This window comes from Sciurus vulgaris, assembly GCF_902686455.1.
Source record: "Sciurus vulgaris genome assembly, chromosome: 3".
Lineage (NCBI taxonomy): Eukaryota > Metazoa > Chordata > Mammalia > Rodentia > Sciuridae > Sciurus > Sciurus vulgaris.
The window spans coordinates 156614735-156638073 of NC_136463.1; the positions used below are offsets into that span (position 1 = coordinate 156614735).

General features: G+C 39.2%; 1 long non-coding RNA gene across 1 annotated transcript in view; it reads left to right on the forward strand.

Annotated features, from left to right (window-relative positions):
• Positions 1–7563: 7563 nt before the first annotated feature.
• Positions 7564–23339, forward strand: part of LOC306655932 — a 35370-nt gene continuing 19594 nt past the window's right edge. Inside the window, exons 1-2 of the long non-coding RNA XR_013762359.1 lie at positions 7564–7665; positions 18403–18515. This is a non-coding gene — a long non-coding RNA (uncharacterized lncRNA). The remainder of the gene's footprint in view (positions 7666–18402; positions 18516–23339) is intronic.

Genomic DNA, 23339 nt, shown 5'->3' on the forward strand with positions numbered 1-23339 from the left:
TAGTATAATTTGCTTTTCTGAAGAAGTGGTACTTAGTGTTGCTGTAGATCAAATTAACATATGAATCTTTAAAAAAAAAAAAAAAAGCAAACCTGAATTTTAAAATGACATGTTCTTAAAAAAAATTTAAAAAGATTAGGACAGGTTTTTTAATTACATGCTTGAAAGAAAGTTTACAATGTGGCTATACAATTTTTACCTAATAATTTGCCTAAAATTAGTACATTTTCTATTCTCATAATTATTATGAGCTCTTTGACTTTTGCACCTCACATTTCTTCATTTTTCCATATCTATTCGTTTCCCCATAGTTGTCACTACTGCTGAGACTTCCAGTTTCTTTATCCTACCCCTGAGTGTTCTCCAGCCTCTCTGTACTCAGGGAAAGGGAGCAAGGAGGGTTCTGCAGGGGATTCTGGATGGAAGCCTGGGCTTGTTGCAGATCAGGCCTCTTCCTCTCATCCCAGTCATGCATGCCCAATTCCATTTAGTTGGAATCTTTACACATGATTTTTCTTACTTCTCAAAGCAGATTAGCTTTTGTCTGTGAAGTTATCTTTACACAGTCATTTCATGACTAGTCAAATGTACTTGAGGTCTCAGTTTCCTCTGTAGGGAAGAGAAGATTTCTTTTCTCACCCATTGGTATGTTCACAGCTGAGGCCCTGATAGCAAAAGACAGATTAATCAGAGCAAAGTGTAAAAACTTATTTAACATGTTTTACGTGACTTGGGAAACTTTAGAAATGAAGAGTCAAAGAAAGGGGGATAATAAGTAAAAAAAAAAAAATAAGGCTGGAAATGTTGCTCAGTGGTTAAGCTCCCCTGGGTTCAATCCCTGACACCGAAATAAGTAAACAGAGAGGGATAAGTATTTTTATGCTTAGGTTTGATGAAGAGTGGACATTAGTGGGGCAGCATGACCTATAAGTAATAAAGAGAGCCTGTTCAGATTCTTGTCTGTGTCCCTGTGTCTTTGGAGATAATGATGCTTCTTTCCTCCAGATATAGAGAAGGCACCTCTCCAAGGAGAGTCTTGTGATCCACTTCAGGGGAGAAGAAAAGTTCAGAGAGTGGCCTTCCTGAATCTGCTGTTTTCTTAAGGGCTGACCTGCCATATTTTGGGGTAGAAGGACAGAACTCCATCATCTCATTTCAAAAAAATAATTTCTGAAGTCTTTTCTATCTCTACAATTTTACTATTCGTGCATTTAAAAATCTTTAGCACAGTCTCTAGAATTTGAATTTTAGCATTTAAAAAAATCTTTACTGGATAATAAGTTTGGGGTTATCAGAATACATGCTGTTTTAGTTCACAGCTAAAAATGTTCACTTCAGCTCTTCATTTTGCTCAGGTAAGTGAGAAGACAATATTCTGTATGCAAAAGTACCCATGATTATGTTTGCAAGATGAATATATGTCTGTTTTTGGTATCGTTGTGTAATTTTAAGAGCCTCAGAGTCAACTATTCACAATTTGCTTCTTTAATATTTGAGAAAGTCCTTAAGTTCCCCATATTCACTGTGGCAATCACTGAAATCTTAAGATACTATTTCCATCTTTTACCCTTCCAGAACCTAAGAAAGGGGTAATCTGTTTAGATTTTACTTCAGTTTGGGATTTTCCATTTTCCCATTTTTATATTGCAATTTTTATGTTCCCCCCATTGAAAGTTAGATGGGGATAAGTGCATTGCCCTGGTGAGAGTTAATAGGAAGAAAAGACTTTATAAATACCTCAAGCAGTTTGTATTTATGGCACTTTTATATGGAGAATGTGTTCAACTCTTCAATGTACTTCCAACTATTTATCTGTTTTCCCCACAGAGGATGATCATATCTTTGAGTACTTGGATATTTTTCAGAATTTCTTTCTATCACTTCACACATTATTCAGAAATTATTCAGCACAGAGTGTGGGGCATAAAGATGACTTACCTGTTCAGGTGCTCATTTATTCAATAACCATTTCTTCAGTGTTTAACAGATGCCAGACATCATTTGAGAAACTGGAGATGCAGAAATAATGAAGATAAAATTCTTATCTGCAAGGTCCACTGTCTAGGGTAGAAGTAAAGCACATAAGCACAAAAAGGCCCCTGAGGCTTAGGTGAATAACTGAATAGCTGGCAATATAGTGTGGCTTGAGAAGCACTTTGTGGCTGGACACTACCCCTGTCTGCAGCCTACTTTTCTATCATTTGCCAAATTGAATGTATTTTACTTTGCTATGTAGTGTGTATCTCTGTATGTGGCATTATATCATCTTATTTTTTGCCATAGTGTGTTATAAATAAATGCTATTAATAGAAATTATCAATGGAAGGTGATTTTTGAGGTGGGCATTGAAGGATGAGTGGGCATTCAAATAACAAGAAAAGGAAAAAGGACAAAAGACACTCATGTGTCTTTTGCACACATGGAGAGAAGCACAGGGAGAAGAAAGACCTAGGGGTGTTCAGATAATGGTGGGAAGATCTTTTGCAGGGACATAGAACATCTAGAAAGAAGTGGAGAGGAACTTGTGGAAGGAAAAGAACTTCCAGTCATACTAGAGATTGGACACTATCCTGTAGTCAATGAAGAAACTGGTGGTTTTTAAGTAGAAAGGTGAAAATTTTGACTGTTTAATGGCAGAGTGAATCGATGAATTATTTGGGGAGGCAAATAAATAGGAGGCAACTACAGTGAGGACCTGAATTGAGGGAATGATTGGTGGTAGTGTGTAAATGAAGTAACTGATTGAACAATATTGAGGATACAGAGTGATAAGACTTCAAGAATATTTGGATATAGGCAGTGGAGGAGTTGGCAGAGGCAGGGTTTCTTATGAATGGATGGTGGACCTTGTCCTCATTTCTGCAGACATCAGGGTGCATGGGTCTTGGAAGTAACCTAGAATCTTTGGGGGGCAAAAAAGCACCAGAGCATAGAAGTGAGTTAGCAATAGTTTGCTTTCTCTCATAGTTTGCAATATGCCATGGGTCTCCATTCCCTAGTTGGATACCCTGTGAATGATGTCCCAAGGCAATGCATGATTGAATGTCAAATACACATTCCCAACAGAGAGTGTTGTGCATGGACAGACAATAACGGTATAATACAAAGAATTCTGGGCTCACAGTAACTAAAGGTGTGAATTTTGGCAACCACACACTGCCTCTAGATTTCAGTTTCTCATCTTTAAAGTCTGACTCAGGTGAGAAATACTCTAGGTGACATTTACATTTTTTTCAGATCTATCAATTTATGAGTAAATACTCATCTTTTTTCCCCAAGCTAGTTTCCCCTTCTGACTAGACTGCTATTTCCTGGAAGGCAGGGATGGTGTGCTCATCTCTGGATCCCCGTGACCTGGTACAGCGTCTTGGGTAGCAGGTGTGTGCTGAATGAATGACTGGGTGAATGACTTTCATATTTCAGTACTGATACTGTACCTCATTCTCTCTGCCTCCTGGGATTAAAGCAAAGTGTTCTGTGCCCTCTTCTTGCAAACACCTGCACCCCACCTTGCCCTTGCCTGTTAGATCAGGGTGTATCTTTTCCCTGCAATTATCTTTCAGATCTGGCTGCTTCCTTTTTGACCTCCAGAGAGTTACCCAAGCTCTGTACCTCACCTTAAATTGAGTCTATTGCAACAATATATTTTTTTCTGTTGTAGTCTTTTTCTCCTAAAACCATCCCATATACTACTCCCATGTTAAGCTTCCACAACTTTGTGGTTTAAAATCTCATGTCTACCTGCACCATACATTTTGCTCACTACTTGTCATAATATGGTTCTAATCTGCATGAGGTTTCCATGACATGTATTAGTGGTCTTTGGACACTTGCCCCTTCCTACCTCTGTATGTTGCTTGTTGTTATTTCCCTATCTGCAGTGTTCACCCTTCCTCACCTCTAAGTACAGTCCATCTGTCAAAGCCCAGCTCCTTACTTCTCCATCAACCTCGCCCAGAGGTCTTTCTAGATTGTATTCTGACCCACAGTATTTTGTCCTATACTCATCAGACAAATAATGGCATCATGTACTTTATTTGGATAGTTCTCATCTTGTGTGTGTGTGTGTGTGTGTGTGTGTGTTTGTGTGTGTGTGTGCGCGTGTGGTTCTGGAGAATGAACTCAGGCCATGTGCATGCAAGGTAAGGGTTCTACCACTGAGCTGTGTCCCTAACCATTTTCATTTTATTTTGAGGCAGGGACAGACTGGCCTCAGATTTGTGGTCCCCCTGCCTCAGTCTTCTGAATAACTGAGATTATAGGTGTGAGTTACTGCACCAGACTTTGGCTGATTATCTTATCACATGCTTATGTCTTATAAACCCCAAGTATCCTCCAAGCACCTTTAGAATGGGGAATATGTCTTAGGTATCTCTGTATTGCCCATTGTCTAATGATGAATAACAAGAGTTATTACTGGCTGATTATTTGTGTGTGCTAGACACCATGACAAGTCCTTTAGATTATCTATCTTAATATGGATGGGCCCCAAATTATGATTGTTCCATTGGTTTTTCAACTTTATAATGATATGAAAGTAGAAACTGTACTTCAGATTTTGAATTTTGATGTTTTCCTAAAGTAGTGACATGCTTTATGATATTCTCCTGTGATGCTGGGCAGGGCCACCAGCCACAGCTCCCTGCCAGCTGGGAGATCTTGAGGGCAGACAGTGACACTCTGTGTGCATGGTATTGTTAAATTAGGATGTTTAGTAGGTTAGGTGTATTCAATAAAATTTCAACTTACAAAGTTTTTTTTTTCAAGATATCATTTCATCATAAGCTGAGGAGGATCTGTAGTCAAAACCACCCTGTGTAGTGGGTGCCATCATTATCTCCATTCTTCATATAAGAAAAGCAAATTTAGAGATATTTAGTAATTTGCATTAGGTAACCTACAAAGGCACAGAATCCAGTTCAGTTTTTATATGTAATAGGCACCCCAAAAGTTGAATAATTAATTATCACAAGCTATGTCTTGGTTGGTCTTTTTTTTTTTTTTTTTTTTTTAATTGTGCTTCCCAATGACTGAAGCAAAGATATTGAAAAGGATAGTTTTGAGGTAATCTTTGAAACAGCCTTGTGAAGATTTAGGGGGAGGCAGTCAGAGAGCAGTAGACCTGCCAGTGAGGGGTAAAGATTGTAAGATGAGGAACATATGCTTCTGAATCAGTGAGATCCATATCTGGGAAAGTAGCAAAATATAAAATTACTCTGGGCCAATAACATATGAAAAGGGAAGAAGTTTGGAATGAGCATTACTGCAAGATGGAGCTTATGTGTTTCCTTAACTAGGATATTTGGGTAGGATGGAAAGTTTTCTGTTAGGTTTTGAGGAGTAAGCATGTTAGTTAAAATTAAGACAATATTTTGTAGTGGGAAATCTGTGACTGTAAGTAATATGATTCAATTACAGGGAGCGGGTTGTATGTGGTAGTGTAATGTGTTTAGAGCCTAAGAGGGAGTTCAAGCTGCATTCTGTGTTCATTCTTGCCCTTGGGAACCATAAAGTAAGAACAATAAACTTTTATTTTCTATTCAAAATACTTCCCAGAGGTCTACCCAGAGCTTCTCAGGGTGGAACAACCATAGTAAAGATTGGAATGACTGCTGGTTTCAGGACTCAGTGAAGCATGTCTTAGACAAAGGAAAATCCTGGTCAATCCTGGCATAGCGACTACTGAACCCAGGTCACAGGTCACCAAAGGGCACAGTTCTAGGGACCTGAGTCCCCACTAGCATCCTTGCCCTGGAAGTGGAGGAAGTAATGGAAAACTATAAGTTCTGGTCAACTACCTGGGAGGGACCCCTTAAAGTTCCAAACTTAAGAGCTCTGCCTGAAAAGGATGGCAATTAATACTTAATAAATACACTTTGTACAAGTGTAGTTTTGGCAACATACACTTTTAATCTCATTTATTATTCACACTGGTATGAGGAAGTGGCTTGAACAGGTTAAATAATTTCACAATTTTCCTCAGTTAGGAATCTCAGAGTAGAGATTCACAGATCTTTGACTCTGACATGCATCCATGTTACTATCTGTTCATCAAGAAGCAAACCCTGTTCTCTGGGCTTTACTCCTCCCCACCTTATTCTGCTACTAACTGACCTCTGACCTTGATAGACATCTTAAAAAGATGTTGACCAAGGTTATTTCTAGCACTGTGAGTCTCTCTCTGATTACATCACCTAATGAAGGAATGGGAACAAATCTAAATGCTAGACAGGAATAATGTAACTAATCTTGATCTGATTACTCAACCTAAAGTTTTGTACCATTAAGATAAGATAATAAGCCCAAAGAGTCAAAAGAGGAAGCCTAAATTCCCATGAATTAGAACTATGGTATTTTGGAAGCAGCAAAATAAGTAAGCAGTTAAATCACACACATCACACACTCACACACACACACACACACACACACACACACACACACACACACAAGGACCCACAGACTTTGAATACATTGACTATTGATCTGGCCCATCTTCTATATCAACTAGTCAGGTCTGTGATTTTTGGGTCATTTCATCTCTCAGTTACAAATGGGTTATATATTCATGCACCAACTGTCCAGAGAGCTCAAAAAGAAGATATTGTAAGATGCAAAATGTTGTGAGTTTCCTAAAAATAAAAATTACAGTATAGTCATCCTTACATGGCTACTGCAGAGATTATGACAAAATCAAATCTTAGAAGTGTTAATAAGAATTCAATGGGACAGAATATTCAATGACTGCAGCAGCTATCTTTCACAACTGAGGGATTCATCTGAAGTTAAGTTAATAAAAAAAGGAATGAAGTGCTGAAACATGATACAAAATTGATGAACCTTGAAAACCTTGACAATGGTGTGATCTGTTTAAGATACTTCACACTTCCTGGCATGTAGGAAGTTCTAGGTCAAGGGTAGCTATGCCAACATATTCCATCAATACTGTTCCTACTTCTAAAGGTGAGAATGAATATGAAAGGACCCAACAGTGCCCAGCTCATGGCAGGTGCAATGAAAGGTTAGTACCCTTTCCTCTAGTGAGAATTGTGTTGCTTTCCTTCTCATTGGAAAAACATAGCAAGTTAAAAACCAGGTATACTGGCGGGGCAAACAATTTAAAACTTACTCCCCTCACATTCATTCACCTGCCTGAAATGGAAGCATATTAAAATAAATTTATTTATAAAATAAATCCCTTTCTAAGAAATCACTGAAAATACATTTATCCCCTTGTTCTAGCATGGTCTTGGCTCAGGGACTTTATCCAGAACTGAGGAGAAATGGGAATTCTGGTTCTAGTTATACAGTTACAAAGAAATCATCTGTTTGCTTCACCTGCAAGTTTGTTGTTTTCCTTTAGAAGATTTTCTGTTATAGACCACATGGTTTCTGACTTAGTCAAGTTCCAGCTTCTTAATCATTCAGAAACTCTCAATTCAACTGGACAAAGTTAATCATGTGAGCTGTCTCCTCCTTTCTCCTCAGTACAATCTCAAAACTTTGGCTGATTTTATTTTAGATGACTTATCCTGCTGCTTCATGGAAGAAATCTACAGATTTGATCTGGGGAACAAGATGGTAAAGACAGTTGCTTCTTCAGTTTAGATTTCGGAAAGTTTTACATTTATATTTCTAACCTAGGAACCATGTATTGAGTACCATGAGGTGAGAGCTGCTTCATAAATTTTTATACAAGAGCTCTGACAAATTGGGCAAAGTCATATGACACATTTAAATGCCCAAGGGATAGAGTATAAATTAGACATGCATCCATCCCATGGACGGTGTGGGTTGCTTGGTGTGTTCCTGTTGTCAGAACTCTGATTTCAGTAACAATGGTTGTTTCAGGTCTTTGAGGTGATTTGAAAGAAACCAAACAGACTGATGTGACTTACAGAGTCTGGAGTATTACTGATCTCAGGATATTTGACTAGACCATGGTCAAGGGGTCATGGACAACTCCATCACAGCTCTACATAGCGAATGAACAGAGACAGATGCTTTCCCCTACTTGATCACAACAGGCTTCATCTTTCACTGGGCTGTTGGTTCTGTGAAATCCCCTCTTTTGAATCTGTAATTTCTTGGCATCTTTTGTCATTCAGTCTGTTTCTTCCCACATGTCTAGCCTTAATAGATTAAAGACATCAGATAGGGAAATAATGCGTTTTTGTTTTTCCCCTACCTACATCCTTCCTCTATCTACTCCCTGATAACAGGGTTGTGATTTGCAACACACAGAGATGTGTGTCTCCAGAACTCAGTAGCCAAAGAAAAGAAACCATAGAGAAGATGTTATGTAAATAGAGTCACAGAGCTATTTCACTTTCAGCTAAGTATCTGTCTCTTCACAAAGAGACATCAGAGAGGGAACAGTTTAGAACATCTCCTATTTTTAAAGCTGGTTATTTAGCTTAGTTCACTTTACTTGAGAAAACTTTCAATTTTTTCAACACAACCGATTGTTCACTTGACTTGACCTATCCTCTTTATTCCTATTCCCAATGACAATAGTCTCCGTATAAAGAGCTTAAATTGGTCCATTGACCCCGCCTATTCCTTGGACTCTGGTCTTTACTTCTTCCTGCACAATGAGGCCATGTTAAAATTCCTGGTTTTCATTGTTGCTTTTGCTATTCATGAATTGACAAGAGTCCTGCTACTCTTCTACTTATGAGCCTATATTGAATCCTCAGCCTGTGAACACTTTATCTGGACATTCAAGTTCACCATAATTTGGTTCCAACCATCTCTCTATACTTTTTATGATTCCTTCTTTGACCTTTTAAAAGCCTTCTCTTTACCGAAATTGATTTATTTATCATATTTCCCTCTCCTCCCCTCAGCTCCAACCCCAAGTTAATTCTGGCTCCATTGGGCTACTGATATTTAGAACCTCTAGGAACAAAAACCTTAATTGGGGGTACCTGTAGTAGCAACTCCTGTCTTTAAAACTTCAATTACAGCCACTGATTAATCCATTCACTTGTTTAGTTTGATCTTTTCATAAGTATCTTCTGAATGACTCTTATATGAATCCATGTTAAATCCAGTGCACATCAAGATGAACTGGTCATGATGTCTGACCTGAGGGTATTTCTGTCTGATAGAAAAAAAGAGGCATGTGAATAAATATGTGTAGCAAACAGTCACAAGTGGAAGCACACAAGCAGTCTTTGAGACACACAGGAGTGACTGAATCTTCTAGAAAGGGGAAAACTGGGTGAGAAAAAGCTTTATAAAGGATAAATATATACTTATATAAATATATATATATTATATATATATATATAATATATAAAGGATAATTTTATACTTGAATTGACTTTGGAACATGAACCATAGTTCATCTGAGAGTTCTGAGAAGGAGAGTCTAGCTACAGTGGGGTGACGACCAGCAGGAGTTGTAAGAGATGGAGCTGGTGTAGTAGGCAGGGACTAGGTCAGTGAGTCTTCCTTATATGGTATACTGGAAAGTTTGGATTCTATCTTGGGAGCAATGTTACCTTTCTCTTTGGGACACCTGTATAAATGATAATGCTATTCACAGAGAAAATGATAGGAGTGGGGAACACTCTTGGGGGGAAGAATAGATCTATTTTGTATCTGTGGAGTTTAGATGGCATGTGGAACTTCAGAAGGTTCAGTAGGTGGTTAGAAGCTCAGGAGAAATATGTGAACCAGAGACTATGAGAGTAAATAACCTATGGGTAATGAGAAAGTGGCACTGATTTCCAATAAAGAAATGTAGGAATAGAAGGTAATATGACAACAAACACAAACTCCAACAGAAGGGACTGGGAAGAAATGATCAGAGAGGTGAGGATGAACCAGGAGGGAGCTGCTGTGATAGAAGCCCAAGGAGGGAGCTTTAAGAAGGGAGTCAGCAAGCATTCCAAATGCTACCAAGGAATGGTCTAGTCTTCTGCGTCTTGAGTTTTGTTATTAGTGACCTTGGCAAGAGCAAGTGGAATGGGAATTTCAGAGGGCTGGAGAATGAGTGCAGATTGGAAGAAGATGGATGAGGCATGACAATGAATTGTTCCTCTGCTGAGCCTTACAGCAGAAGAGACTGGGAAAGAGAGATGGAGGAGGTAGGTGGAAAAGGGTAGATCAGAACAGAGCCTCTGCTTGGGGGAGCGGTGAGAGGAGCATTGCATTGCATGACTTATGACATGTTTGATCTTCTTCTGTAGACAAGTAAAAGTCAGTTGTGCTAGAGCGAGTGTCTCAGGGATTTGAGCAGGATTGACAGGGTGTGTGGGGGACTGGCCATTGTACTGTGAGCATGGAGCTAAGAGTGAGCCAAGAAACTGTTTGCAAAAAGAGAGTTGCACTGGATTTTCTCTGAGGCCTCTTTCAGCTCTAAAATGTTATGATTCTGTGATTAATTTGCTAAATAAATTAATAGTGCAAACAGTATTTCAAGAGGAATGTTTAAATTACTTATGAGAACAAACTTTTTAAGTACCCTCAAGCATCATAAAAACATCCACTCCCATAGAAATAATTGATACACCAATTATAAATCTTTCTTAGCTGTTCATTCAAGCAGATTTCCTGGGAACTATGTTTGGCCATATTCTATTTACCTAGTTCAAGTTCTTGTTTGTATTTCAAAGCCATCAAATTGCATTTCTTTAAACAACATGTTTCAGCCTGGCCAAACCCTCAGTAGGGTTGGATTATTAAAGTTTTATATTATGTACAAGATGGGTTCTTGATGGATTGGCTCATCTCTGGAGAAATGCCCATCTTCTTCTTAATTTAGGACACAGATGTTAAAATTGCAGAGTTCATCAAAAAATGGTCACATAGAACTCAGACACCTCTCAGAAACATTTCCTCTCAATTGACTTGGTCTTTGAGGACAAACCACACTATAAAATGTTTGTGTAACAGGAAAATGTGGTGTTAAGATGATCAAAGCCAGATAGGAAATAATATGTTTTCACAAAATTTGCATATATTATTAAAAATACCAGAGGGTGCACCTACAAAATGAGAAAGAAACATTTCAGGGAGACAGACCTCATAAAAATGCAAGCAGATTAAATGTGCAAGTGATCAAAAGGCCCAAAATTAACAACAGTGAATTTGATTCTCGCATTTAGGTTTGGGAAGACATCAGCAACAGTTCCTACCACAGAAGAAGCAGATGAAACCTGTTATTTTTCTCACGAATTGGTTATTTTATCCTTGGCTGAAATGTTTGAGTTGGCCCATCTGAGTTGTAGTTTTCTTAACTGTAAAATGGAGATGATCAGGCCGGGTCCCTGCAGATATTACATGGCACATAGAAACTAAGGTTTTTTTTTTTTTTGGTGGCATTGCTGCCTCTTTTTTTTTTTTAATTGTAAACAAATGGGGTACATGTTGTTTCTCTGTTTGTACATGGCGTAAAGGCATACCATTTGTGTAATCATGAATATACATAGGGTAATGTTGTTTGATTCATTCTGTTATTTTTTCCCTTCCCCCCACCCCTCCCACCCCTCTTTTCCCACTATACAGTCCTTCCTTCCTCCATTCTTGCTCCCCTCCCTAACCCTAACTCTAACCCTAACACTAACCCCTCCCACCCCCCATTATCTGTCATCATCCACTTATCAGCGAGATCCTTCGTCCTTTAGTTTTTTGAGATTGGCTTTTCTCACTTACCATGATATTCTCCAATTTTGTCCATTTGCCTGCAAATGCCATAATTTTATCATTCTTCATGGCGGAGTAATATTCCATTGTATATATATGCCACAGTTTCTTTATCCATTCATCAACTGAAGGGCATGTAGGTTGGTTCCACAATCTGGCTATGGTGAATTGAGCAGCTGTGAATATTGATGTGGCTGTATCTCTGTAGTATGCTGAATTTAAGTCCTTTGGGTATAGGCCAAGGAGTGGGATAGCTGGGTCAAATGGTGGTTCCATTCCAAGTTTTCTAAGGAATCTCCACACTGCTTTCCAGAGTGGCTGTACTAATTTGGAGCCCCACCAGCAATGTATGAGTGTACCTTTCTCCCCACATCCTCGCCAACACCTGTTGTTGCTTGCATTCTTGATAATCGCCATTCTAATTGGGGTGAGATGGAATCGTAGGGTGGTTTTGATTTGCATTTCTCTTATTACTAGAGATGTTGAACATTTTTCCATATGTTTGTTGATTGCTTGTAGATCTTCTTCTGTGAAGTGTCTATTCATTTCCTTAGCCCATTTGTCGACTGGATTATTTGCATTCTTGGTGTAGAGTTTTTTGAGTTCTTTATAGATTCTGGAGATTAGTGCTCTATCTGAAGTATGATTGGCAAAGATTTTCTCCCACTCTGTAGGCTCTTTCGTCGCATTGCTGATAGTTTCCTTTGCTGAGAGAAAGCTTTTTAGTTCGAATCTATCCCAGTTATTGATTCTTGCTATTATTTCTTGTGCTATGGGAGTCCTGTTGAGGAAGTCTGGTCCTAAGCCGACATGTTGAAGATCTGGACCTACTTTTTCTTCTATAATCTGCAGGGTCTCTGGTCTGATTCCGAGGTCCTTAATCCATTTTGAGTTTAGTTTCGTGCATGGTGAGAGATATGGGTTTAGTTTCATTCTGTTCCATATGGATTTCCAATTCTCCCAGCACCATTTGTTGAAGAGGCTATCTTTTCTCCATTGCATATTTTTGGCACCTTTGTCTAGTATGAGAAAATTGTATTTATTTGGGATTTTGTCCGTGTCCTCTATTCTGTACCATTGATGTACCTGTCTATTTTGGTACCAATACCATGTCATTTTTGTTACTATTGCTGTGTAGTAGAGTTAAAGATCTGGTATTGCGATACCCCCTGCTTCACTCTTTCTGCTAAGGATTGCTTCAGCTATTCTGGGTTTCTTATTCTTCCAGATGAATTTCATAATTGCTTGCTCTATTTCTGTAAGGTACACCATTGGGATTTTAATTGGAATTGCATTGAATCTGTATAGCACTTTTGGTAGTATGGCCATTTTGACAATATTAATTCTGCCTATCCAAGAACATGGGAGATCTTTCCATCTTCTAAGATTTTCTTTAATTTCTTTCTTTAGTGTTCTGTAGTTCTCATTGTAGAGGTCTTTCACCTCTTTTGTGAGATTGATTCCCAAGTATTTTATTTTTTTTGAGGCTATTGTGAATGGGATAGTTTTCCTAATTATTCTTTCCAAAGATTCATTACTTATGTATAAAAATGCAGTAGATTTATGTGCATTGATCTTATATCCCGCTACTTTACTGAATTCACTTATGAGTTCTAAAAGTTTTCTGGTGGAATTTCCTGGTTCCTCTAAGTATATAATCATATTATCAGCAAATAGGGATAGTTTGAGTTCTTCTTTCCCTATTCATATCCCTTTAATTTCTTTGGTCTGTCTAATTGCTCTGGCTAGAGATTCAAGGACAATATTGAATAGAAGTGGTGAAAAGAGGGCATCCCTGCCTTGTTCCAGTTTTTAGGGGGAATGCTTTCAGTTTTTCAATATTTAGAATGATATTAGCCATGGGCTTAGCATAGATGGCCTTTACAATGTTAAGGAATGTTCCCACTATCCCTATTTTTTCTAGTGTTTTGAGCATGAAGGGGTGCTGTATTTTATCAAATGCTTTTTCTGCATCTATTGAAATAATCATGTGATTCTTGACTTTAAGTCTATTGATATGGTGAATTACATTTATTGATTTCCTGATGTTGAACCAACCTTGCATCCCTGGGATGAAACCCACTTGATTGTGGTGCACTATCTTTTTAATATGTTTTTGTATGCAATTTGCTAAAATTTTGTTGAGAATTTTTGCGTCGATGTTCATTAAGGATATTAGTCTGAAACTTTCTTTCCTCGATGTGTCTCTGTCTGGTTTAGGTATCAGGGTGATATTGGCTTCATAGAATGAGTTTGGGAGGGTTCCCTCCTCTTCTATTTTATGGAATACTTTGAGAAGTATTGGAATGAGCTCTTCTTTAAAGGTTTTGTAGAACTCAGCTGAGAACCCATCTGGTCCCGGACTTTTCTTTGTTGGTAGGATTTGATGACTTCTTCTATTTCAGTACTTGAAATTGGTCTATTTAAATTGTGTATTTCCTCCTTGTTCAGTTTAGGCAATTCATATGTCTCTAGAAACCTGTTGATGTCTTCAAAATTTTCTATTTTTTTGGACGATAGATTTTCAAAATAGCTTCTAATTATGTTTTCTATTTCAATTGTGTCTGTTGTGATATTTCCTTGTTCATTCCGAATTTTAGTGATTTGGGTTTTCTCTCATCTTCTCTTTGTTAGTGTGGCTAAAGGTTTATCAATTTTGTTTATTTTTTCAAAGAACCAACTATTTATTTTGTCAATTTTTTGTATTGTTTCTTTTGTTTCAATTTCATTCATTTCAGCTCTGAGTTTAACTATTTCATGTCTTCTACTACTTTTGGTGTTGGTCTGTTCTTCTTTTTCTAGGGCTTTGAGCTGTAGTGTTAGGTCGTTTATTTGTTGAGTTTTATTTCTTTTATTGAATGCGCTCCATGAAATAAATTTTCCTCTAAGTACTCCTTTCATAGTGTCCCAGAGATTTTGATATGATGTTTCTTTGTTCTCATTTACCTCTAAATTTTTTTTAAATTTCCTTCCTAATATCTTCTGTTATCCATTCATCATATAATAGCATATTGTTTAATCTCCAGGTGTTGGAGTAGTTTCTGTTTTTTACCCTTTCATTTATTTCTAACTTCAATCCATTATGATCTGATAGAATACAAGGTAGTGTCTCTATCTTCTTGTATTTGCTAACATTAGCTTTGTGGCATAGTATATGGTCTATTTTAGAGAAGGATTCATGTGCTCCTGAGAAGAAAGTGTATTCGCTCTTGGTTGTATGGTATATTGTATAAATGTCTGTTAAGTCTAAATTATTGATTGTGTTATTGAGATCTATGGTTTCTTTGTTCAATTTTTGTTTGGAGGATCTGTCCAGTGGTGAGAGAGGCGTGTTAAAATCACCTAGTATCATTGTGTTATGGTCTATTTGGTTTCTGAAACTGAGAAGGATTTGTTTGACATACATGGATGAGCCACCGTTTGGGGCATAGATGTTTATGATTGTTATGTCTTGCTGATTTATGCTTCCCTTAAGCAGTATGAAATGTCCTTCTTTATCCCTTCTGACTAACTTTGGCTTGAAGTCCACATTATCTGAAATGAGGATGGATACTCCAGCTTTTTTGCTGAGTCCATGTGCATGGTATGTTTTTCCCCATCCTTTCACCTTTAGTCTATGGGTATCTTTTTCTATGAGGTGAGTCTCTTGCAGGCAACGTATTGTTGGGTCTTTCTTTTTAATCCAATCTGCCGGTCTATGTCTTTTGATTGATGAATTCAGGCCATTAACATTCAGGGTTATTATTGAGATATGATTTGTATTCCTGGTCATTTGGCTCATTTTAAAAATTTTATTTATTTATTTATTTGTTTGACACAACTTGTTTCCTCCTTTATTTGACAATTCCTTTAGGATAATTCCTCCCTTTGCTGATTTGCTTCTTTGTTTTTCATCTCTTCCTCATGGAATATTTTGCTGAGAATGTTCTGCAATGCTGGCTTTCTTTTTGTAAATTCTTTTAGCTTTTGTTCATCATGGAAGGATTTTATTTCATCATCAAATTTGAAGGTAAGTTTTGCTGGGTATAAGATTCTTGGTTGGCATCCATTTTCTTTCAGGGCTTGAAAAATGTTGTTTGAGGCCCTTCTAGCTTTTAGGGTCTGGATTGAAAAATCTACTGATATCCGTATTGGTTTCCCCCTGAATGTAATTTAGTTCTTTCCTCTCACAGCCTTTAAAATTCTGTCTTTATTTTGTATGTTAGGTATTTTCATTATAATGTGCCTTGGTGTGGGTCTGTTGTAATTTTGTGTATTTGGAGTCCTATAAGCCTCTTGAACTTGATTTTCCATTTCATTCTTCAGATTTGGGAAATTTTCTGATATTATTTCATTGAATAGATTGTTCATTCCTTTGGTTTGTTTCTCTAAGCCTTCCTCAATCCCAATAATTCTTAAATTTGGCCTTTTCATGATATCCCATAGTTCTTGTAGATTCTGTTCATGATTTCTTACCATCTTCTCTGTTTGTTCAACTTTGTTTTCAAGGTTAAATATTTTGTCTTCCATATCTGAGGTTCTGTCTTCCAGGTGTTCTATCCTATTGGTTATGCTTTCTATGGAGTTGTTAATTTGGTTTATTGTTTCCTTCATTTCAAGGATTTCTGTTTGCTTTTTTTTCAATATCTCTAACTCTTTATTGAAATGATCTTTTGCTTCCTGTATTTGCTCTTTTAACTGTCGATTGGTGTGATCATTCAATGCCTGCATTTGCTCTTTCATCTCCTCCTTCAATGCCTGCATTTGCTCTTTCATCTCATCGTTTGCTTCCCTGATCATTTTAATTATGTACATTCTGAACTCCTTTTCTGTCATTTCTTCTGCCATGCTGTCATTGGATTTTATTGGTGTAACATCTAGATTTGTTTGGGGCATTTTCTTCCCTTGTTTTCTCATATTGTTCAGGTATCAGTGGACCGCTAAGATATTGTAGATTTCCTCTATTGACTTATAATGTCCCTGAAGATTTCTAGTATATCCCCTCTTAGCCTTCAGTAGGCTGAAGTCTTGGAGGAAGTTGATAGTGTGGTGCTCCACAAGGAAGCTTCCTCTCTAGGAGTGGTGGCCTTCAGGTGGGGTATATTCCCTGCTAGTGGGCAGAGGTGCCTCCACTTGTTGACCAATGGTCATCCAAAGGGAAACTACGCTGTGGGCTGAGGCAAGGCCTGTTTGGGCCTGTGTCTCTGGTTTTACCGTCCTTGTGGGGAAACCTCACCCGGCAGGGAAGACTCACCTGGTGGGGAGGTCTTGCTGGTCAGTTCCTCTCCTAGAGGTTCCCCTCAATCTACAACTACCGCCTGGGCTGGGCTGCCTTCCTCTGCAATGTTACCAGGGGCCCAGACCTACCTCCTGGTCCTGGGAGCCTCACCCTTCGCAGATGAGTCTCCTTAGGGTGCCTCTCCTCAGAGAATCTGCCCGCAGTCCTGGAACCTTCACTTTGCCCCTAAGCGTGTCTCTGTGCAGCTCTTCCACCAAGAAGTCTCCCAGGTCCTTGGACCCTGCTCTCACCTAATTGCCTGGCTATGCGGCCCCTCCTCTGAGCAGCCACCTGGAGCCCCGTACAGTCGCTCCAAGTCCCAGTGACCTGCCACATGCATCTTCCTCCAGACAGCTGCCCGGTGTTCCGGTGGGGTCATTAGGAGTCCAAGCAATTCACTGTGTGCCTCCTCCTCCCGCCAACCACCCATAGCCCTGGGAAGTCACTCTGAGTCCAAGTGACCCGCCTCATTCCTCTTCCTCCTCTGGGCAACCCCTGGGTGTTCAGGAGTGGTTGCTCTGAGTCCAAGCGACCCGCCGCACACCTCCTCCTCTGGGCAGCCACCCCGAGCTCTGGTGTGGCCGCTCCAAGACCAAGCGACCTGCCACACTCCTCCCCCGGGCAGCCCCCCGGTGTTCAAGAGCAGTGGCTTTGAGTCCAAACAACTCACCACTCGTCTCCTCCTCTGAGCAGCCACCCAGAGCTCTGGTGCAGTCATTGGGCAACTCTACTTCACAAAGTTCCCTACGTTCCAGGACTACCGCCCCATCCGGGATGCCTCCCCAATGGGAGAGACTCACCCGGCTGCTTTGAGTTGGTCCCAAGTCTCTCAATATCTCCTCTTTTGAATTCTGAGTCCTGGAGCAACATGTAATGCAGCCACCCTCTAGTCTGCCATCTTGAAACCCCTGGAAACTAAATTGTTAAAGGAACATTTAATCAAAGGCTATTTACTGAAGCATGAGCAGGATTCCAGAAAAGCAACAAGTGATGGGAGAATATCTGGGGGCAGGAGGTACAAGGACCTTTCGAGAAAGCTCTGTGTAGGCATTATCTGATGTGCTCTGTGACTTTAGGAGAGGGACACAGTTAACCTGTGATAACCTGGGAGGAGGTGAGCTAGAGACTTCTCCCACCATTCTCTTACCCTCCACACCTCCTGTTATTTTTCCTCCCACTGACCAAACACAACTGGTAGCCAGAAATCAAAGGAGTCATTTGAGGCACTCCATAGGGACCCATTTCCCAGGGAAGAGAAAAGGGGAGGGAAGGGAGGAGAGTGGATCTAGAGGGAAAATAACCACCAAATTGAATGGTAGAGGCACCAATATTATAGGGTTTTTGGGAAGATTGTGGAGGAATGGAGAAGTGACTAACACAGAACTTAACTTATAGTAAGCACCTGCTTTTATAAATATTAGAAGTTACTGTTATCTTTATTAACAGAGGCATTCAGCTGTTTCACTTACAATATGTTTCATCTGCCCTTACAGTCAAGAATCCATTTGTGCTGGAGCTAATTTCTTGGAAGCACCACCTGGATTGAGGGGGATATATGGAAGACGGGCTATGAACATGGAGCTAACTGTAATCCAAGAATTAGGTGGTACATTAGTTTCCTATTACTGCTGTAACAAATTACCACAAAGTTAATGGCTTAAAACAACATACCTTTATTCTCTTAGAGTTCTGGAAATCAAACTGTGTGGTGTGGTGTATGTTTGTAATCCCAGTATCTCAGGAGAATGAGGCAGGTGAATCACAAGTTGAAAGCCTGACTTAGCAATTTAGCGAGATCCTAAGCGACTTAGCAAGTCCATGTCTCAAAATCAAAAATAAAAAGGGCTGGGGGTGTGGCTTAGTTGTTAAGTGCCCCTGGGTTCAATCCCTGGCACACATACACACAAAAAGTTCTGGAAATCAGAAATTCAAAGTCAGTTTCCCTTGGCTAAAGTCAAGTTTCATTTGTAGGTCCCAGGAATAGTCAATTTCCTCCCCTTTTTGAGCCTCTGGTGATAACCAACAATCATTGGCTTGTGGCTCCTTCCTCCAGTTCAGAGTACATTACTCCAGGCTCAGCTGCCAACATCACATGACTTACTTTCTGACTCTGACCCTCTTGCCTCTCTTGTGGGAGCTGTGATTATATTTAGGAATCACTTAGATAATCCAAAATAAATCTCCCTACCTCAAGATCCTTGTCTTAATCACATCTAAAAAGTCCCTCTTACTATGTTAAGGGATTAGGATATGGACAGATCTGGAGGATGATCATTTAGTTTAATGCAGGTAGATCTAGGATTTCTGGAACTAAGTGTATTCATTTGCTGGGTAATTAACAGCTACAATATCCAATATCACTGTCTTAGACTGGGTATCCTTCAAAATGACAAGTCCAGGATGAGGGTTTATGTGCAGGTAGTTTATTTTGGAAGAGGTCTCTGAGGGCATATGTAATGGAGTTTGGAAAGAGGGAAGGAAGGAAAAACATTTCAAGGACAAATTATTGGCTTAATCTTCACTGTAGGCAACTAGGGCTTGAGTCATCAAGACTTTCTGAAGAAGACATAGAATGTTTTCTGGAATAGTCTGTCCAAGAGACTATAGAGCAGTAGGAAAACACTAATTCCATTCACCAATGATCAAGAGTTGCCCTAATGGGTGCTAAATCACTTGTACTTATAAGCTGCCCATTAATGGGTCCAGGCAGGCTCCCTCAGGTGTCCAATGATATATCAAAAAATTCCAGGGCCAAAGACTTGAAATATGTGAGTAGTTTTGGTGTGCCATCTGGTTGCTACCATGTGGCTAAACAGAGTCCAGAAGAACATGAGGTGGGATAGAAAAGATGTCCAATATCTTGCCAGAGGCAAAATGACTTTGTATTGGGATTTATAAATGTGATTCACTGTACAGTGCTGCACAGAGATTCCAGAATTATGTGCAAAGTTTGCCAAAGTCATTCTTTTCTTTGAGGAAACAATAGATCCGTGACAGATATGGGGTTACAAATAAAAGATTAAACATGTTTGCTACAGCTTGAAATGCAAGGTTCTTTTTGAACACCCACTCATGGTTTGCTTTTTAGTCTGGTGGAGAAGGTGAACATTAAGTGAAAGATAATACAGAAATAATTCAATATTCTCTGTTTTTCTAATGTTATACATATAGTCTGGTAGGAAATTTTTCTTTGAGATATCATGTCCAAGTTGAAACTTGAAGAGTAAATAGAAATTAGGTAAAGGGAAGAACATCCCAGGCAGAGGGAAGGACCCATGAGGTGTGCCTTTACCAGAAAAAAGCACAGTATGCTTCAGGGATTGAGAGAATCCAGTGACGTTGGAGTAAGGAGGAAAAACGGCACAAAATTAAACTGATGAAGTGGAGGGGATAGAGCAGAGAGAGAATATAAAGGGTCTCATAGACCAATAAGGATTTTAAACATCAACTTTGGAAGCCATTGAAGTCCATTTTTAATAACAGAGATTAAAAATATAAGATTAAATGTACATGTTTAAAGGTCTGCTTGCTTGTCCAGTGTAGTGGTGCGTATCTGTAGATCCAGTTAGTTGGGAGGCTGAGGCAGGAGGATCACAAGTTTGAAGCCAACCTGGGCAACTGAGTGAGACCATATCTCAAAATAAAAAATAAGAAAGGCTGGGGATATAGGTCAGTGGTAAAGCGCCCCTGCTTCAGTCCTCAGTACTGGGTGGGGATGGAGTGGGGGAGGTTACTTGCTTATTGTAGGAGAGGGGACAGAAATAAATATAGGAAAATAACTGAGTCAAAATGACAGATAATGATTGACATACTGAAGACACAAGTCACTGTGATTGGAGCTGACTCAATCATTTATAGATTCTAATTATGTATCAGAATGAAATCAACCTGTGCCCAAGAGATATTTTATGATTTCTTAAAAAGGCAAGAAGTCTCACTTCAGATTAGGGACAACAGGTGGGTCAGCAAAGACAAACTGGTCACCAATTAAGGGTGCAGATCTTGGTTCAAATTTAGAGGACATTTTTTAACAGAACTTCATTGAAGTTGAGTAGGCAGGCTCAGAAACTAAGTTCATTGGAAATATTCCAGCAGAGACTAGCTGGTTGGCTAAGCACAGTGGAAGGCATTTCTGCATTAGATTCTAAGATCCCCTTCAAAAGTATGTCTGGAATATATTCTTGAGAGGGAAACTTTAGTCATGGGAAATAAAGGATCAGATGCAATGGGGTATCTGAGGTGTGCAAAGGAAGGTACCCACAGGGGTCAGGTTATATACTATGCAAGGGGAAAGAGAGAAGAGAGGAAAACAGGAGTGGGAAGAGGAGGAGGAAGAGGCAAAAGAGGAGGAGAAGAGGAAAGAGAAGGAAAGAAAAGAGAAGGGAGGAGAAGAAGGAACAAGAGGAGGAGGAGAAAAAGAAGAAGAGAGATCACTTGGAGCAAACAGAGTTGAAGGAAGTTTGTAGAACAGGGTTTCTCAACCCTGTTAACACTTTAGTTTGTATAACTCTTCTTTGCTGGTGGGCAGGGAGGTCTGTTGTGTGTGTTTGTCGTGTTCTCTCCATGCTAGATACAATACAATCCCCTCCCCGCCCTGCTGCAAAGCTATGACAATCAAAATGTTCCCTGGAGAAGCAAAACCACCCACTGTTGAGAACCGTCCTTCTAGATCCTTTATATTTGTGGTGCTGTCATAAGGAACATGAACAAATTAATGAGCCCAAAAGGATTATTTCTATTATTTAACCCCGTTTTACAAGTACCCAACCCAGCAGTTGGATTATTGGTTTTTAATCTTTGAAAATGCTTAATTTGCTTCAGATAGTTTTGATTCATGGCATTTTTCAAACAAGAGTTAGTTACATTTCATTATAACCAATTGGCTCTCTGAGTCAAAATGTTTCACGAGTGGAAAATAAAGTCAAGTTGAAAAACAAGTTGAGTCATAGGTCACCAGAACTGAGTGTAAATAAACTCTTATGCAAATTCATCTGCGTTTTGCCACTGAAAGAGAAATAAAGAAGATCAAAAGGCTGGCACTGATAAAGTACAAAGATTCATTTTTTTCTTCATTTTCCACAGATGAGAGTTTAATTGATTTTTCCACGATGTAGAAACACAATTTTTTACTTACAAATCACCAAATTACCCAATATTCCTCTTTCAAAAGAATAGTCTAGCTAAGCCTGGTATTTTCTCCAATGTTGCATGTCCATCTCTATTTCATTTTTTTTTTTTTTTTTCACATAAGGAAGTTTATTAAGCAAACTGAGTGTCTCCTTGCAGGGTAAGAGAGAAAATGAGAGAAAAAGAGAGGAAAAGAGAAAGGGTGTGCACTAGAGAGAGTGGAAAAGCGAGGAGAAAGAAAGTGAGTCAGGGGGAAAGAAAGCATGAGAAAAGATGGCGGGGTAGCCTCCCTTAAGCAGTTGAATTCCCAGGGGCTAACAGGGGACCAATAACGGAGAAGGATACTTGCAAGCTGACTGATGAACCAATAGCAAGCTAGGATGTTCACAGACTGACAGTAGTTGGGAGGCGGGGAAAATGGCTGCAGCCGAAAGGGTGGGAAGAACAAGCTTTCAGACTGACAAGCTAGGTTGTGATGCAAAGAAAAGGACGGGGGAGCATCTATTTCATTTTTAACACTGAAGTTTGAAGTATAATTTTTTCAGCATGCAAATCTGATCCTTTTGTAAGGCTTGTTATTGGCTTTCCATTGCTCGGAGACTAATGGTCATCATTCTTATCAAGGTCCATGCCAATCTCCTTTATCACACCGTAAACCATGTACCCCCATTACAAGTGCTTTGGCAATGCCAGTGTTCTCCAGTTCTTTGGATATTCCATGTCTCTTCCCATCAAAGGACTTGGCACAGGTGGTGTTCTTTGTCTGGGAAGCCCCTCCACTGCTCCTTCAATCTGTTCACTTTACCTTGTGCTTCAGATCTCAGCTGAAGCAACATTTCCTTAGAGACATTTTCTAACCAACTTACACCAAATGTACAAATAAACAAGCAAATTCCTTGTCAATTAGTCTCACAGCCTCAGACGTCTTTTTTTTTTTTTTCATAGACCTAATCATTTTTGTAACTTTAAATTTATGTGGGCACTTATTTGATATATGTTCACCTCCTCCACTTAGCTATCATCTCTGGGGAGCAAGAACTATGTCTGTTTGTCTTACCATTTTATTGCCAGCTCCCAAAGGAGTAGGTTCTCAGTGAATATTTGTTAAAATAAAAATCTAAATTAGTCAACATTATATCACAGACGACCATCTACAGGTGGTCTCCTGCTTATGATGGTTTAACATGATTTTTTAACATTACAATGGTGTGAAAGTGATGTGCATTTAGCAGAAATCATAAGTCAAATTTTGAATTTTAATCTTTTCTGGGCTCATGACATGCAATAGATAGTCTCTAATAAA